The 15,978-nt window shown below is 49.4% G+C and overlaps 1 protein-coding gene across 3 annotated transcripts in view; it reads left to right on the top strand.

Moving 5' to 3' along the window:
• Positions 1 to 15,978, top strand: part of TANC1 (tetratricopeptide repeat, ankyrin repeat and coiled-coil containing 1) — a 299,529-nt gene that overhangs the window by 18,626 nt on the left and 264,925 nt on the right. The gene's annotated exons all lie outside the window — the stretch shown is intronic.

Here is a 15,978-nt window from a genome sequence, read left to right as displayed (position 1 = left end):
ACGTAACCAGCCACTTCGCCACCGGGCCGTTCACCTATTCCCCTGGGAGACCTTCAAACTCGGAACTCAGACTGCTACTGGAAGGGACCTTTTGTTCAAGGATTCACTGGCATATAAAGGAAAGTGTATCATCCCACTCTAACTCAAACTCAGTGCCATCGAGCCAATGCTGACGCATACTGACCCTGCAGGGTAGGGTAGAACTGACCCTTTACATGAGTAGAAAGCTGTGTCTTTATCCTTCAAGAAGTCTGGTGGTTTGGAACCTCTGACCTTGTGGTAAGCAGCTCACTGGGTAATTGCTACGCCACCAGGGCTCCTGATTAAGCAAGAGAGACCTTCCTCTGCCCCCGCTGCCCCTCTTGGACAGAAAGAAGACTGGATGCACCAGGCGTGGTTTCCCTCCCTCACGGAAAAAATGAGGCGAAGCCATTTCTGAGGCACAGTGATTAGGCTCTAAGTGGAAAGACACTCCACTTTCCCACCGCTCGCGTCTCCGCCTTTTTCATCAAACACCGTCTCTACGAGCAGCACAAGAGATAAAATATCCTTAAGAGTTTCCAGAGCCGAGAAGCGACTACGAGAGTGTTAGCTGGCCAATTAGGAGCAGCTTTCATTTATCAAAGGGTGGTGGAGGTTTTCCAGCAAATACTGTCTTAAAAATCTTTTGTTGGGGTAAAATAATAAGCAGGGGCTTCAAAAAGTTTGTGGAAAAAATCTTGTGATTATTCAATTCTGTTTTCCCACAGAATTTCCCCTCAGCCCCCTTGTGTATAGCATAGAATATGCCATCCAAAGCTTTTTAAGCATACAATTCTGTGCCATTTATTACATTTACAATTTTGCAGAACCTTCACTGGTGTCTATTTATAAAATGTTTTAGTCATCGCAAGTAGAAATGCCAAAGCCATTGCTGGGGGGTGGGGAGGATTGACTCTGACTCATAGTGACCTTGTAGGGCAGAGTGGATCTGGCATGTGGCTTTCCAAGGCCATGGTCTTTCCAGAAGCAGGCTGCCTCTGCTTTCTCTCTTGGAGAGGCTGGTGGGTTCAAACTGCCTACCTTGCCTTAGCAGGAAGCTCAGTATCTCTTCAATCCACCCACCTGCCAGCCAGGCCTCTCACACTTGAAGCTGGTAGGTGCCTTCGAACCCCCAGCCTTTCTGGTTATCTTATCCTTCGCTTGACCTGGGCCCCCTTCCTAGCCCATGTTAACCTGTAATGAACTCTCTGGGTCTATGAGTTTGCTTAATCTGGATAATGCATGTAGTAGAGTCAATTAGTATTTCTCATTTTGGTCTATGACTTGTTGTATGTAACAATGTCAGAAGAGACCAGCCACGGACTAGGAAGTCATGTCTGGTAAAGTGGAGGGCCAGCCGTCGGGGAAGATTGACACAGTGACTGGAGCGACGGTGAGGATGGCCCGAGACAGGCACTGTTTGGTTGTACTGTGCATAGGGTCGCTTGATGGCACCCAGCACCGACAGTAACAACACTGTTGTGGTTCATCCGTGCTGTTCCAGAAATCAGCACTTTGTTCTCTGGTGACCGGATATGATTTCACTGTGGAGCTGCCACCTTTCAAAGGGTCTTTCGTGGGCTGGTGGATATCTAGGGCTTTCTGCTGTTTGGCTGCTGTGAATAATGCTTCTATGAATATTTGTGTGCATCTTAACGTTTCCGGGTCTCTTGGCTAGAACTGCTAGAAATAGAATTGCTGAGGAACAAGGTAATTTTGTGTTTTGCTTTTCAACAAATTTCTCTTGAGGGCTGTCTCTTTGCCTTCCCTCTGAAGCCCTGTCTGAAGGGACATGGAGGGGCTAGGGAGGCCTGGGGGCAGTGGGAACTCGGAGAAGGCAGCGGGAGGGAGGAACAGGAGTTGGAGGCTGAGGATGGCTTCCCTGATGATTTTACATAGTGACCCAGCAGCTGGCTCAAGGTACCTGAAGAAGGGGGCAGGGGACTTTCCAGAAGGGCAGAGGTGAGCAGACTCAGGGAGACAGGGGGATGCAGGCCTTACACACACTGCTGGGCATTTGGGTGCAGTGGCCGGGAGGAGGAAGCCGGGTTGGGAAGGGCCTTGCTTGCTAGCCTGCGAAGTGCGGACTTGGACCTGTCAGGGGCTCTCCCGCAGGGGGGACAGGGAATCCTCAGGGTGCAGGAGAGATTGGTGTGTGGGGACACATGGGTGGTGGGGGCTCTGTGTTAGGAGCCTTTCAGACCAGGTCAAGTGATGACGTTCGAGGCCCGGGGAGCTGAGTGGACGAAGCACCCAGGTTGGTCCACTACCCTTTATTGCGCCCACGCCATCTTCACAGGCACCTCTACGGGAGTTGCTGTCGTCAACCTCGTTTCGCAGAGAAGGAAACGGGCTCAAAGTCAGCTGGCCAGGCCAGGGTCTGAGGCCACACGGACTGTCAGAACAGAGGCATGAGACCATTAAGAAGGTGCACTTGGGAGATGAGTGGGTCCTGGGTTCTGTGTCCCAGAAGAGAAAGGGAGTGTTAGGCGCTTCCAGGCTTGACAGTGAGCTTAGTAATTGGGATCCCCGTAGAGGAGAGAAGGGTAGGGCTTAGTTGATAGCCCCTTCTGGGTCATCCTGCCAATTGCTCTGCTGGAGAGAGAGGCGGCTATTTGCTTCCATAAAGATTTACAGCCTCAGACGCCTTCTGTAGGCTTCTCTGCATCAGAGAGAGAGATGAGAGCTACTCCTGTAGAGATATAAAGTCCTAGAAGCCCAAAGAGGCAGCCCTGTCCTGCCTTGCACGGTTGCTGTGAGCCAGGACCGCCTTGATGACCGTGAGCTTAGGGCCAGGACTGACGTCATGGCAGTGGGTGGTAGGTCTGGGTTGTCAGGAGTAGGAGTCCGTGGCAGCACCAATGACAAAGTGCTGGACTGTTTACGGAAAGGTGGTCCGTTTGAGCCAACTCAGGGTCTTGGAAGAAAGGCCCAGAGATCTGCACCTGCAAGATCCTGACTGCGAAACCTTGCTCACTGCTCTGCTCTGAAGCACCTGAGGTGCCTGAGCCAGACGCCACTCAGTGGCAGCTGGCTTGGTCTGCGGTGTCCAGCTGGAAATGCTCAATGGGCAGTTGGGAACATGTTCATGAAGAAGCAATCCAACCTCCTTTAAGACTTTCATTTACTTCTGGGTCACTGTGTCAGTTAGGACTTGTCCAGCCAAACTCCAAGCCCACTGCCATTGAGTCTTTGTCTAACTGCTGCCCAGCCCAACACATAGCCCCCCCGCCCCCCATGCCACCAGGGCCCCCTTTGAAGGACGTGTAGGAGGGGTCAACGTGAAAATCCTACCAAGCAATAACACAAACACACTGAAACATTTTTTTCACATACAAGTTTTCCAATCAGGGAGACATTTCAGCTAGAGATGAAAAAAATGTCCCAAGGACGATGTTCTAAACATCCTTTATACCCTATATTATCAGCATTGCTAAGGAAACGAGGCTGGAATAATTTTCGTGTAGTAACAGTTTACCCCAAAACACAGCTTCTAGACTGCCCTTTGGGTTTTCCCCTTGGCGACTGACAGCACGTAGGTAATTCTTTGAAAAGCACCGTGTGTAAGACAAAATGATCTCGACAACTTGTTTGACCCGAGTGACCTTAGGAACGCCCTTTCTCAATTGTCGGGGTTACAAAGATGATCTCAGGGTGATGGTTTGGCTCAGTTGCCTTAATCTCTATACTCCACAAACACCCTGCCATCGAGCTGATTCCCAGTGAGAGCAGCCCCAGAGGACAGGACAGAACTGCTTCTGTGGGTTTCTGTGACTAGTTTTTTAAAGTAGAAAGCCTCATCTTTCTTTCAAGGAGTGGCCGGTTCGTACCACCTGCTGACCTAGTGGTCAGCAGCCTAGCGCATTGCCCACTACCCCACCAGGGCTCTGTGGGACCCAGAATCTGTACCGTCTTTCTCTCGCATGGGACGGGGAACGCAGGCAGACCAGTGGTTCTCGAAGGCAGTGTGCTTGGGGTAAGCCCAGTGTGGCTTTCGTGCTGCTCAGAGGCTGGCGAGGTTTCGGTGGCGATTCCAGAATTAAAAGGAACTGGGGGCGTAGGGGTTACTCATTGGGCTACTACACACAGGCCAGCAGTTGAAAGCCCACAGCTGCTCTGTGGAAGGAAAACGAGGCTTGCTTCTCTCATAAAGAGCTGCAGTCTTGGAAACCAACCCGAGCAGTTCTCCTCCTGTCTAAGAGGTTTGCTCCGAGTCAGTGGACTTGCTGGCAGTGAGAAGAAGGAGACGCGGCTAGCCAGTGTCAACCTTGTGGACCACAGGGACCTGATCCACAGGTGGACCAGAGCAGGGAGGGCAGGGTTTCCTTACATTTTGCCTGGAACGGTTGGGAGTTGGATAGGTCAGCTGCAAGGGCAGCTACTACCAGCAAAGACGACAACAAGTTATTGACACTGCAGAGTTCCAGGCTCTGCCTCCCAGGTAGGTAGTGTGTTTGTAGGTTTGGATGGGGTGTGAGAGTCTGCATGTGTAACTAAGAGTCCTGGTGGGCAACGGGCTGGTAACAGCAAGGTCAGCAGTTTGAAACTGCCAGCCTCTCCAACGGAGAAAGATGAGGCTTTCTACTCCTGTAACGATTTAAGGCTTCGGAAACCCACAGGGGCCGTTCGACCCTGTCCTAAAAGGTCACAATCAAAGTCAGGACCAACTGTACAGCAGCGAGTGTGCTTTCGGGGGTGGGGTGGGGTGGGCGGGGAGAGGGTGTAAAACTCGCTCCTGGGTGGAACCTGAGCTGGGCTGCACAGACTGGCTTTCGCCTGGGAAACACTGGGCAAGGGCTCGGTGGCTCATCAAACAGATTGATGTTGATCGCGGGTGAAAACCACCACCCAGGAACATTGCTTGTGTCAGGCGTTCACGTTCAACTCGATCAGGGGCGCCTCTTAGTTATTTGTGTCCACACTCAGAAACAGCTAATTATTCTTGCTTTGGCCTGGTAAGTGGCATTTTGGTCCAGTCGATTCAGAGTCGGTTTCCAGGCTTGCGCCAGAAGGGGCACACAGAAGGAGCTCTTGCTTTCCCTGAGAATGGCGTGGGCTGTCTCGAATACAAAGTCAGAGAAAAGTACCCAGCTCCTTGAAACCTGGGCTGTAAACTGGATCAGCCGCTTATGATGTCAGTTGTTTGTAATTAGCCTTGTCCTGAGCCTAGATCCCGCCACTCCTGCTCTCTGCCAATCAGGGTGCTTTTTTTTTTTTTTTAAAGGAGTGGAGGATTTGAAACCAGATTGGGTTCAGGTCCCAGCTCAGCCTCTTTGTGGCCATGTAGCCTGGAGGGCTTACTCAGCCCTCCCAGTTGATAGAATTTTCTGTGAATTTGGAATTCGCACATGTTTGAAAGTTGTTTGGAGACCTGAATGACACATGGTCAAAACACCAGGACCTGGACCTAGACACAGCCCCAAATTTTAAAAGGGAGGGTGAGGCTCGGGGCTGCGTCAGTCAGCGTTCATTACTGACGTCCGTCAGTCTGGCCGTTGCAGACACGAGGAAAGGACGTCTCCCTGTCTGCATCGCTCCCATGGTTGTTGTGGATGGACCAGGTGGTCCTATGGGTTGCCTTGGCTGACTCTTGCAAGTCTCAGGGGTTTTCTAAAAGTTCTTGAGAAATTCCATTACCTTTGTGTTCCATTTGTTTCCCCAGGAGCCTCTTGAGGCCCCTTGTAGATTGAGGCTCCTGGGTTCTTTGTCTTGCTCTGGGAGCTCTGCTGAGGCTTGTTCGGTGTTCTGGCTCCACCCAAACCTCTGGAGCCGAGGGCAGTGACTGCGCAGAAGATACACTGACTAGGAATCGAACCGCGTCCTCCTGTCGACCCATCCGGCAAACCCACTGCCTCTGATCCTTGTACAGTGTCTGAGGCTGTCCATCGTGATGGGAGCAGCTAGCCGCAACTTTCTTCTGTGAAGTGGGCTTGAACCACTGACTTTGTGCTTAGCGGGTCTACACTCACCCAACAGCCCCACTAGGCTTCCTTATCATTTGTACTAAACAAACAAGCCAACCCCCTCACCCTCACTACCACTGAGGTGATTCTGACGCATAGCGACCCTGTAGGATAGAGGAGAACCCCCCCCCAAAAAAAAAAAAAACAATAAACCAGTTTCTGAGCGACTGGTGGCTTTGAACTATTGACCTAGCAGTGAACAGTCCAATGCGGAGCCCACCACACCACCACCGAGGCACGCTTGCTTCCTGAATGCTCCTGTCTGCTTGCACGGCCGGCCAGTGTTGAGGGCGGGCCGCCTGTGTTTCTTGACTGCGTCCCCTACCTCCTCCTCCGTCCCCTGCAGACTGGGGTGAGGCATGGTTTGGCTGTGGTTGCTGGTAGGAGAGAAAGGCTTTTCTGGTTTGGGGTTTCAGCCCATATCTCCTTTTTCGTTGGGATCTGGTTACCTCGGGATAAATTTGCTCCTTTGTCTCTTGTGAACAAAGTCTGGTCCATTAACTGCTTGCTGCTCCTGAGCTCATTTTTCTGGTGTGTGGGCGGGAGGAGTGACTTCCCCTCGCTTTCCCACCTTTGCTAAATGCCATCACACTTCCTGTCTCCATTGCCGAGTTTTCCCAGCCTCCTTTTCTTTGGTCCCCATCCTGATGGGAGGGGACGGGAGGAAGTTGACGGCCTTCTGGTTGGATTGCTCAGTCATTCGACAGAGGCCACCCGAGTCAGGCGCAGGGCTGTGTGTTTATTCTCACGCGGTCTGATTGAATTCAGGTGAATGCTTTAACAGGACTGGCAGGTATTCTCACCCCAGGCTTCTCCTGCGCTCGAAGCCTCCTGGTACCTGCTCCGGCTGCACTGGGGTGCTGCTGCCACTCACCCCTTGCCCAGTGGGAGGTCTCCTAACGGGATCCACTGACGTTCCCTGGGTGTCTGTGTCCAGAATGGACCAACTTCTAAATCCCTTCGGGTGTGGGTCCAAGGTCCATTTCTTTGGGTTCAGTGGGGCAGTAGAAGTTACGGAGTTGAGGGTGGGAGAGAAACTTGGGGGCGAGCTGACAGTGTGGACAAGGAATGAAAACTGGTGGAATTAAAAGGTGATTTTAATTCAGCATTAAGCAGGCCTGTGTCAGCTCCTTAGGCCAGTGTGTCCTCCTGTTGTGTGGCATCTGTTGGGTTGTGTTTGCTAAATGTCTGTGGGTGCCAGTGGCATGATCTGTTAGCTTTCGCCTCCTTTTAGTCCCCTGCCATTTCAGGCTTACATTCCGGATTGCTTTCTTCTGGAATTTTTTGAGTGACGACGGTTAGGTTGTCCATAATCACGAATATTTGATTTCCTGTCTACTTTCGGCATGAAAACATGCCCGTGAGCAGCCAGATGGACAGATTCTGTGCTTCTGAAGGAAAGTGGACTTTGTTTTGAATTTCACGCCCCTCCTATGTCCTTGGACATGTTTCATAACTTAAGGGCCTTGGTTTCCTCATCTCAAAAATGGGATCGTTGGCAGCAGAGGGCACCAAATAAACTGATGTCTGTTTGGCCTATGGTAGGTTTTCTGAAATTTCCTCCTTGTTTATCTCAGCGTGATTTGATGGGTGTGTGATACAGTTAATGAGCCAGGTTTTGTCCTAAACTCTGGCAGTTACCGAGATGAGTGAAGGTGTGCTTTCTGCCCGGGAGGGACTTAAAATCTAGTGAGCAAGGCTGACCTACCGCATACAAGTTCATCCTGGCGAGGGCACGGGCTTAGCCTCCCAAAGCAGGGGCATTTCCTCTGCCCAGAGGGTCGGGCGATCCTCTCTGGGAGGAGGTACTGCTCCCTGGAAGCACGAGCAAGCATTAGCTGTGCTGAGCTAGGCAAGTGGGATGGGCTGTAGCCAGAGGAACAGCATTCACAACTGAGGGCGTGTGTGAGAGCTATTTTCCCTGGGTGCCCTTGGGTCCCTTGTGAACAACAGAAGAGTGCCCTGTCTTTCACCATCCGGACACTTACTGTGTTATCTTTGAGCCCATGGGTGGCAGCCAGTACAGCAGTTCATCTCATCAAGGCCCCCCTCCTTTGTGTTGCCCCCCTAGCGAGCATGGTGTCCTCTTCCAGGGACTGGTCTCTCCTGGTAAGGTGTCCACAGTAGAAGAGACTAAGTGTCAGTATCCTTGCTTCTAAAAGGTACTCTGGCTGCACCTCTTCCAAGACAGACTAATCCAGGGGTCCTCAGACTTTTTAAACAGGGGGGCAGTTCACTGTCCCTCAGACCCATTGTAGGGCCGGACTATAGTTAAAAAAACAAACTATGAACAAATTCTTATGCACACTGCACATATCTTATTTTGAAGTGAAAAAAACAAATGGGGCAACAACACCCGGCAGGCCGGATAAATGTCCTCGTGGCGCACGGGCCGCAGTTTGAGAACGCCTGGATTAGCCCTTCTGGCGGCAGATGGTCTGTTCGTATTCTTCACCAGTCCGTCCTTTCCTTCAGAGGCGTCCGGTCTTCTTTATTCGCTGCTCAGCCTCCCCAGGCATATCAGACAAAATACCGTGACTTCGGTCAGTCTCCCCTTCGTTCGCAAAGAAGCATCCCCGCTCTTCAAGACTTGTCAGCCTTGATGGCAGAAATGATCAGTCCACTTTGCTTCAAACAGAAAGGTTGGAGATTTGAGTCCATCCAGAGGTACCTTAGAGGAAAATCGCCATTGAGAGCTCAGTTCCACTCTGACACACCTGGGGTCATCCTGAGCCAGAATTGACCCGCGAGCTACTTGGGGTACCCAGGCTGCGTTTGCAAGAAGTGGAGGTACTGTGGAATGAGCCCCTAAGAGCTTATGATGTGTGGGTTTACTGGTGGGGCTGGCTAAAGAACTTAGATCAGATTCCACGGATGGTAGGGAGTCACTGAGGGGTTTTAAATAGGGCCACGGCGTGGTCATGTTTGTGCTTCAGCGAGGCTGCTTGGTGAGTGAGGGTGGGTTCAGGGCTGGCTGGGGAGGTGGGAAGACTGTCCAGGGGTTAAGATGGGAGGTGATGGCTTAAGCTGGGATAGGAATGGGGGGATGGAAAGACACTAAAAGGCACAGCCAGTAGTAAGTGGCAGATAGGTCTAGCTAGGAGAGGGGAGAGGAAAGAAGAAGAAAGATTGACTCTAGGCTTCAGCCTGCATGGTTGTGAAGGGTCATGCCAGGTACAGAAAATGAAAACAAAACATGGGTGTGAAGTTAGGGTTTTGTTCGTTTTTCTCCATGCTGGAGAGTTGAGGCTTTGGGGGCATGTGGCGTGGAGGTGCCTCCGGGGAGGCCGTGCACTGCTCACCGAGCATTTGGGTGTGGACCGTCGCTTCATGAAGCTCAGGGAGAAAAGCTAGGTCTGGAGTTGAGAGTGGTTTAATGCATGTAGGCATCAAAATGTCTGGTGCCAGATGATGCTAGGACCCTTGCATATAAAGTTTCTTTTAAGAATCTGAAGAGCTGGGATTGGCTAGGGTGGAAACCTCAAAATATAATGAGAATTACATAAATAATCTTTACTAGGAATGTCACTGATTTTTTGGGGTGGTGGTGGAGTAGATGGTCTGATTAAGAAAATGATGGTGCATCCATTTAATATGATTTACTGATGCTAAAAGACTGGTTTATATATGTTCCTAAGAAAAAACGGTCCAAGGGATTTTATTCCATTAAAAAAAAGCCTCCAGCTACAAACTTATGTATAGAATGTGTCCATTTATTTTAAACAAAGGGCTTATATACTCTCTATACATAGAACATGTAAGAAACCACTGATGGAGCTCACCTTTGGGAGGGATACAGGCATCTGGGCTAGACTAAAACCTTGCCTTTTACTTTAGACCCTTTTAATACTGTTGGGACATTTAGCCATTCACATAAATTTCTTTTTGAAAAATAAAAATATTGTAAAAAAATGACCCAGGTTGCACATTGTCAGGTGAGCCGGAAACTAAGCGGCAGGGCATGAAAATGTCCGGTGTGCCTGCACTGAGATGGCATTATGCAGAACGCTCCATCATCCTGCGTCCGACAATAATGTCATTCATGCCGGCCTTCCGAGTTTCCCACTTACACATACGTTCTTTCAGTCGGAATTAATCATTCCTCCATCTGGGCTCTCCAAGCAATTCAAATATTTTAAGAATGATAAATGTTAGCGGATGCTCTGTAAAGTTTAGACGAGAGAGAGAGAGAGAGAGAGAGAGAGAGAGAGAGAGAGAGAGAGAGAGAGAAAGAGAGAGAATATTATTTAACGCACCAACCGTTGGCCTGTTCTCTCTCTCAGTTTCTGCGTATGCTTTTTAGAACAAGATAGTGAAAGCTATGAGCTTTCTGGCTTAATAGGATTCCATGCCCTTGTCCAAGTGTGGTGAGGTTGTGCTTACCTTTTTAAGTCGCCGGCGTTTTGTGGGGCAGCATGACTCATGTGACGGGACCCCTGGCCTTCATGTGCACCTCCTGCTCCTGCGCCCTGGGACTGTGGCGTTTTGTCTGCATTGATGGTCATCTCTTCCTAGGTGTTTGAGACCGGGGCGGCTGCAGGGCGCGGGGGACGGACTCCGGTATTTCGGAAGGCGCACTTTGCAGTGGTGACAGTTTTCAGCCAGGGGCGTAGATTGGGCTGAAGGCGTCTTTCCAGAGTCATACAACTTCCTGGAAGTCACTGAAGTCAAGCTTGAATTCGATTCACCTAACCCTTGCCCAGGGGTCCTCTGATGGCACAAGGATTAGGCCGCGGGGCCTCGAACCAAAAGGCTGGCAGTTCGAGCCCACTGGAGAAAGAGCTGGTCATCTGCCCCTGCAGATGTGAGCCCAGAAAACCTAACGGGTCAGCGTGCCTCTGTCACCTGGGGCCCCACTGCAGTCAGCTTGATGACACTCACCCGAAACAATACGTTTGTTTGTTATCTCACACCTCCTGGGGTTACAAGTTGAATCTGAGAAACTTTCATGGGAGCCCTCTACCCCCTCGTTTGTGTCTTCCCACATTGGATATTACTTTTATAAACCTTCTTGGAGGTAAAAAGACATAATGAAAAATGTTAGCATAGGCATTCTCTTCCTCTTGACTCTTAAGTTTCTTCTTAAATTTTTTTTAATAATAGGACATTTTTAATATAATAGTAACTTTTTAAACTAATAGTAATTTTTTTTAATTTTAACAATTTATTAGGGGCTCATACAATTCTTATCACAGTCCATACATATACATACATCAATTGTATAAAGCACATCTGTACAGTCTTTGCCCTAATCATTTTTTTCTCCTCTTTTCTTTTTTTTACATTTTATTAGGGACTCATACAACTCTTATCACCATCCATCCATATACATATATCAATTGTATAAAGCACATCCATACATTCCCTGCCTCAATCATTCTCAAGGCATTTGCTCTCCACTTAAGCCCCTTGCATCAGGTCCTCTTTTTTTTCCCCCTCCCTCCCCTTTCCCCCCTCCCTCATGTGCCCTTGGTAATTTATACCTCGTTATTTTGTCATATCTTGCCCTATCCGGAGTCTCCCTTCCCCCCTTCTCTGCTGTCCCTCTCCCAGGGAAGAGGTCACATGTGGATCCTTGTAATCAGTTCCCCCTTTCCAACCCACTCACCCCTTAAAAGTTTTTTTTTTTGTAGAGTTTTTTTTTTCTAGGCTTACCTTCTGGTTTATCTAAAGCAGCAGTTCTCAACCTGTGGGCCGCGGCCCCTTTGGGGGGGGGGTCAAACGACCCTTTCACAGGGGTCGCCTAAGATCGTATTTCTGATGGTCTTAGGAACCGAGACACCGCTCCTCTATCTGTCTCCAGGCGGGTCCGCCCACATGCAGATAGGTCCATACAGGGGGGTCACCACAGCGTGAGGAACCGTATTAAAGGGTCACAGCATTAGGAAAGTTGTGAAGCACTGATCTAAAAAAAAAACATTGTCTTTAGTTCAGAATGGCTTTTTTATTACTCCCCCTCAAAGAAACCCACCCCAAAACAAAACCAAGCTCACTCCCATCGAGCCGATGCTGACGCAGAGACCCCATAGGACAGGGTAGATCTGCCCTTGTGAATTTCTGAGACCATACCTCTTTATGAGAAGAGAAGAGAGCTCTTGTCTTTTTAAAAGTAGCTGGTGGTTTCGAACTGCTGACCTTAGGGTTAGTAGCCCAGCGTGAACCATACACCACCTAGGGCTACCTGCATGTGTGGGCGCATGATACCCCCCAGCCCCAAGACCCACAGACTACACCTTGTGGAGTTGATTTCATTCAGAGTAATCCTACGCAGTGCCCCACAGGGCTTGCAATGGCTGTCATCTTTTAGGGGGTGCCCTGGTGACTCAGTGGTTTCCTGTTAAGCTGTTAATCCCAAGGTCAGCAGTTTGAAGCCACCAGCCGCTCTGAGGGAGAAAGACAGGACTTTCTACTCCCATACAGAATTGCAGTCTTGGAAACTCACAGGGACAGTTTTACCCTGTCCTACAGGGTCACTATGAGTTGGCATCGACTTGAAGGCAGTAGTGACCCTTAAGAAGTAGATCTCCAGAGCTTTGTCTTCCCATGTCTCTCTTGAGTGGACTGGAACCTCCAACCTCTGCGTTAGCAGCTGAGCATGGTCGCATTTGGCCTCCCCCTTCACTCTGTAACAGGTGGCACAGTGGATTCTGTGTTGGGCTGCTACCCACGAGGTCAGGTGTTCCAACCCACCAGCTCCTCCGCTGGAGAAACCTGAAGCTTCCTGCCTCCCAAAAGATTGTAAAGCCTCTGGGATGGATCTAGTCTGTCTCAGCGGGTCGCTGTGAGTCAGGATTGGTCCATGGCAGCGGGTTGGGTGGGTGTCTCCGTAATGTCCGTAACAAATAACACTTGCGTGACAGCTGTGTGGATGGCTGTGCTGATGTGCTGACAGCGTGCATTCGACCGAGCTCCCCTCCCCCCCTTTTAAAGAGCACTTTAAAGATTGCATCTTTTTAATAGGAAAATATTTTTGGGTGGGTTGGGCTTTTAATATGTTTGTTCCACTTTATGTCTCTACTTTTAACTTGGCAGGGGCGGGCTTTTTATCTCAGCAAAAAATTAAAGTCTCAGCTAACCTTTCTTGGCTTTATGGTTTATAGACCACCAACTAAACATGTGTTTCACCAAGTTGTAGAAGCAAAGCTTCTTTTGTATGTGTGTGTGTGTGTGTGTGGGGGGGGTGAACGGGTACTGGGGCCAGGGAGGTGGGAAGGTAGAATGAAGGAATCCAGAGAAAGAGATTGAGATTGATTCATTTTAGACCCCAAATCAGATTAGTCCCCACTGAGAATGGGGGAAAAAATCCACCCAGATGTCTTTGCTACAATTTGAGAATTTTACATCACAGAAAAGTGTGTGTTTTTATGTTTGAGATTTGCCATGATCCCATGATCCCTCCCATTTTGAAAAAAGCTTACCATGTGTAATCAAATTTATTTGTGGGCTTTGTAATATTTTGCTAAATTACTAGCAAATTTGCTGCATTGGGCTTGAGAATATGCTTTGGATTTTAAAATGAAAATGCTGGCATCGTATGTTAGCCATGTAGATAGATAGCATCTATTTTGAGAAAGGACTGATCAGATTTTTTCCACGTCCTCCGTAACCAGCCACACTCATGGTATATTTTCACTAGCTTGTGAATTGTTGAAACACGTGAAACCACTCTAAGTGGAATTAGAACTGGACAGAACTGACTGAATTTTAAGTTGCTGATTGTGGGGATTAAATGAGATACTGTGTGTAAATCTCCTACCACCTTGGCTAGTTTAATGAGCAAATAGTAGACCTTCTTAGACCCTTTGAGTTGAGAGAGGGGTTGCTGGTGAGGTGGCCGCTGCGTTCAGTCTGTCCTCCAGCACCCTGTATTACAGGTGTGCCATCTGTGTGTATTGAAAGGTGAGTTGAGTTGCCAGAGTAGACATGTTCTCTGGGGTTTATCGGGCTCTAAGTGTTTACAGAATCAGACTGCCTCCTCTCTGTGGACCCTTCCTCCCCTCCCACTGACACACACACACTTCCACCAGCAACTTTCAGTTAGAGCCCAGCATTTCTTCCCCTACGCTGCGAAGGCTTCTAGTGGGTGCCTGCCTTGTGCTTTTTGGTTTTACAAGGGGTTCTCTTTAAAAGCACTCAGGGGTGGATGTTGGAGTTGAGTGTAAATTCCAATGCAAAAATGTTAATCTCTGAAAACCCAGAGCCTGCCTCCTGTCATCAGCCTTCTGTGCCGGAAGCTACCCAGATTCCTTTAGGTAACCCAGCCCCATGGAGGGGATTGCTGGGGGGCGGGGGGGGGCACTTTAAACCTAGACTCCTGCTGCGGCTGCCATTTCTTCAAAAAGGAAAAGAATGGGTTCGTGTGAAACATTTTGGGCCAGTGAGTGGTTTTATTCACCCAACCCTGTCTTTGTTGTCCCTGGAGCCCTGGCGGTGTAGCGGTTACTTTAGGGCGGTCAGCCATGAGGTCCGCACCGTCCTTCCAAGTGGATCCGGGAGAAAGAGGAGGAAGCGTTCTGTTCCTGGGAAGATTTCCAGGCAAACCCACGAGGGGCAGTGACCCTCTGTCAGGTCCCAAGGAGTTGACCCGAGTCGACTGGAGAGCAAATGAGTTTGTGTCTAGTCTCTCTTCCCCTGTCTATCTCTCTGTCCCACATTCTACCTTCCCTACCCTTTGAGGCTCCACCCCAGCTCCACCTTTTCTCAGGACAGCTTTCGACTCCTTGCTTGAACTGCTGTCTGCTCGGAATAGATGCGAGAGCTTCCAGATGCGGGTCTCGGCACCGTCATTCCCTGAGTTGGGTGCTCACCTTAGCGCAGGCCCATTCCTTTTATGCGTTGTCTCAGATGATGAGGCGCCGCAGGGCAGCCGGCAGCCGAGGTTCTTGCTCTTTTCTTCGCATTTCCTATCAGTTGTGAATTGGAGAAAACACCATTTTTATGTCTTAAAGGACTCCTCTAAAATGTAGTCCACCCAGGAAAAATTCTTCTCTTTCTTCATTTGAATTTAGAAAGAACCCGGAAGGTCACTTTTTGCATGTGCCTATTTCGTTTCATAGACATCGACATGTATACCAAATGTTAAATGATAAACTGTAGTTTGTGTTTTCTAACTTGCCATTTCTATTGACGTATAAACACAGAATATAAACCAAAAACCCAAACTCACCGCCACTGAGTCCACTCGGACTCAGTGACCTCACCAGACCGAGCAGCACGAACGCTGTGGGTTTCTGGGTTGTGGTGAGGGGCCACCGAGTCGGTTCTGACTCACAGCAGCCCAGTGTGCACCAGAACGGGTCACCGGGGGCCCTGCGCCATCTCGCAGTTCTTAAGTGTGAACCCGTTGTTGGCAGCCACTGTGTCCATCCCTCTCGTCGAGGGCCGCCCCCATTTTTTGCTTCCCCGCTACCAAGTACGATGTCCTTCCCCAGGGACTGGTCCCTCCTGGTAACAGCCAGAGTAGGAAGATGAAGTCTTGTCACCCTCCATTCGAAGGAGCATCTGGCTGGTCTTCTTCGAAGACAGATTTGTTGGTTCCTTGGGAAATCCATGGTACTTCCCCAGCACCAGCATTCAACTGCATTGATTAATTTCCTTCGTCTTCCTTATTCTGTGCTTTAAGACCTCGTCGCTGTCAGCAAGCAAGGTTGTGTCATCTGCGTGTCACAGGTTAATGAAACTTCCTCTAATCCTGAAGCTGCATTCTTCTTCATATAATCCAGTGTATCTGATTTATTTGCTCAGTGTACACATGGAATAAGTATGAGAGTTTACAGCCCTGTGGTACACCTTTCCTGATTTTAAAACGTGCACTACTCCCTTATTCTGTTTGCACAACTGCCTCTTGATCCGCGTACAGGGGTCTGCATGAGCACAGTGACGCGTTCTGAAACCCCCATTCTTCTAAAGGCTGGCTATAGTTTATTGTGATCCACACAGAGAAATGGCTTTGCATAGTCAAGGAAGCACACGGAAACCTCTTCCTAGTGTTCTC

This window comes from Tenrec ecaudatus, chromosome 13, assembly GCF_050624435.1.
Source record: "Tenrec ecaudatus isolate mTenEca1 chromosome 13, mTenEca1.hap1, whole genome shotgun sequence".
Lineage (NCBI taxonomy): Eukaryota > Metazoa > Chordata > Mammalia > Afrosoricida > Tenrecidae > Tenrec > Tenrec ecaudatus.
The sequence above is the reverse complement of the archived record's forward strand: the minus strand, read 5'-3'. Positions and strand labels throughout refer to the sequence as shown.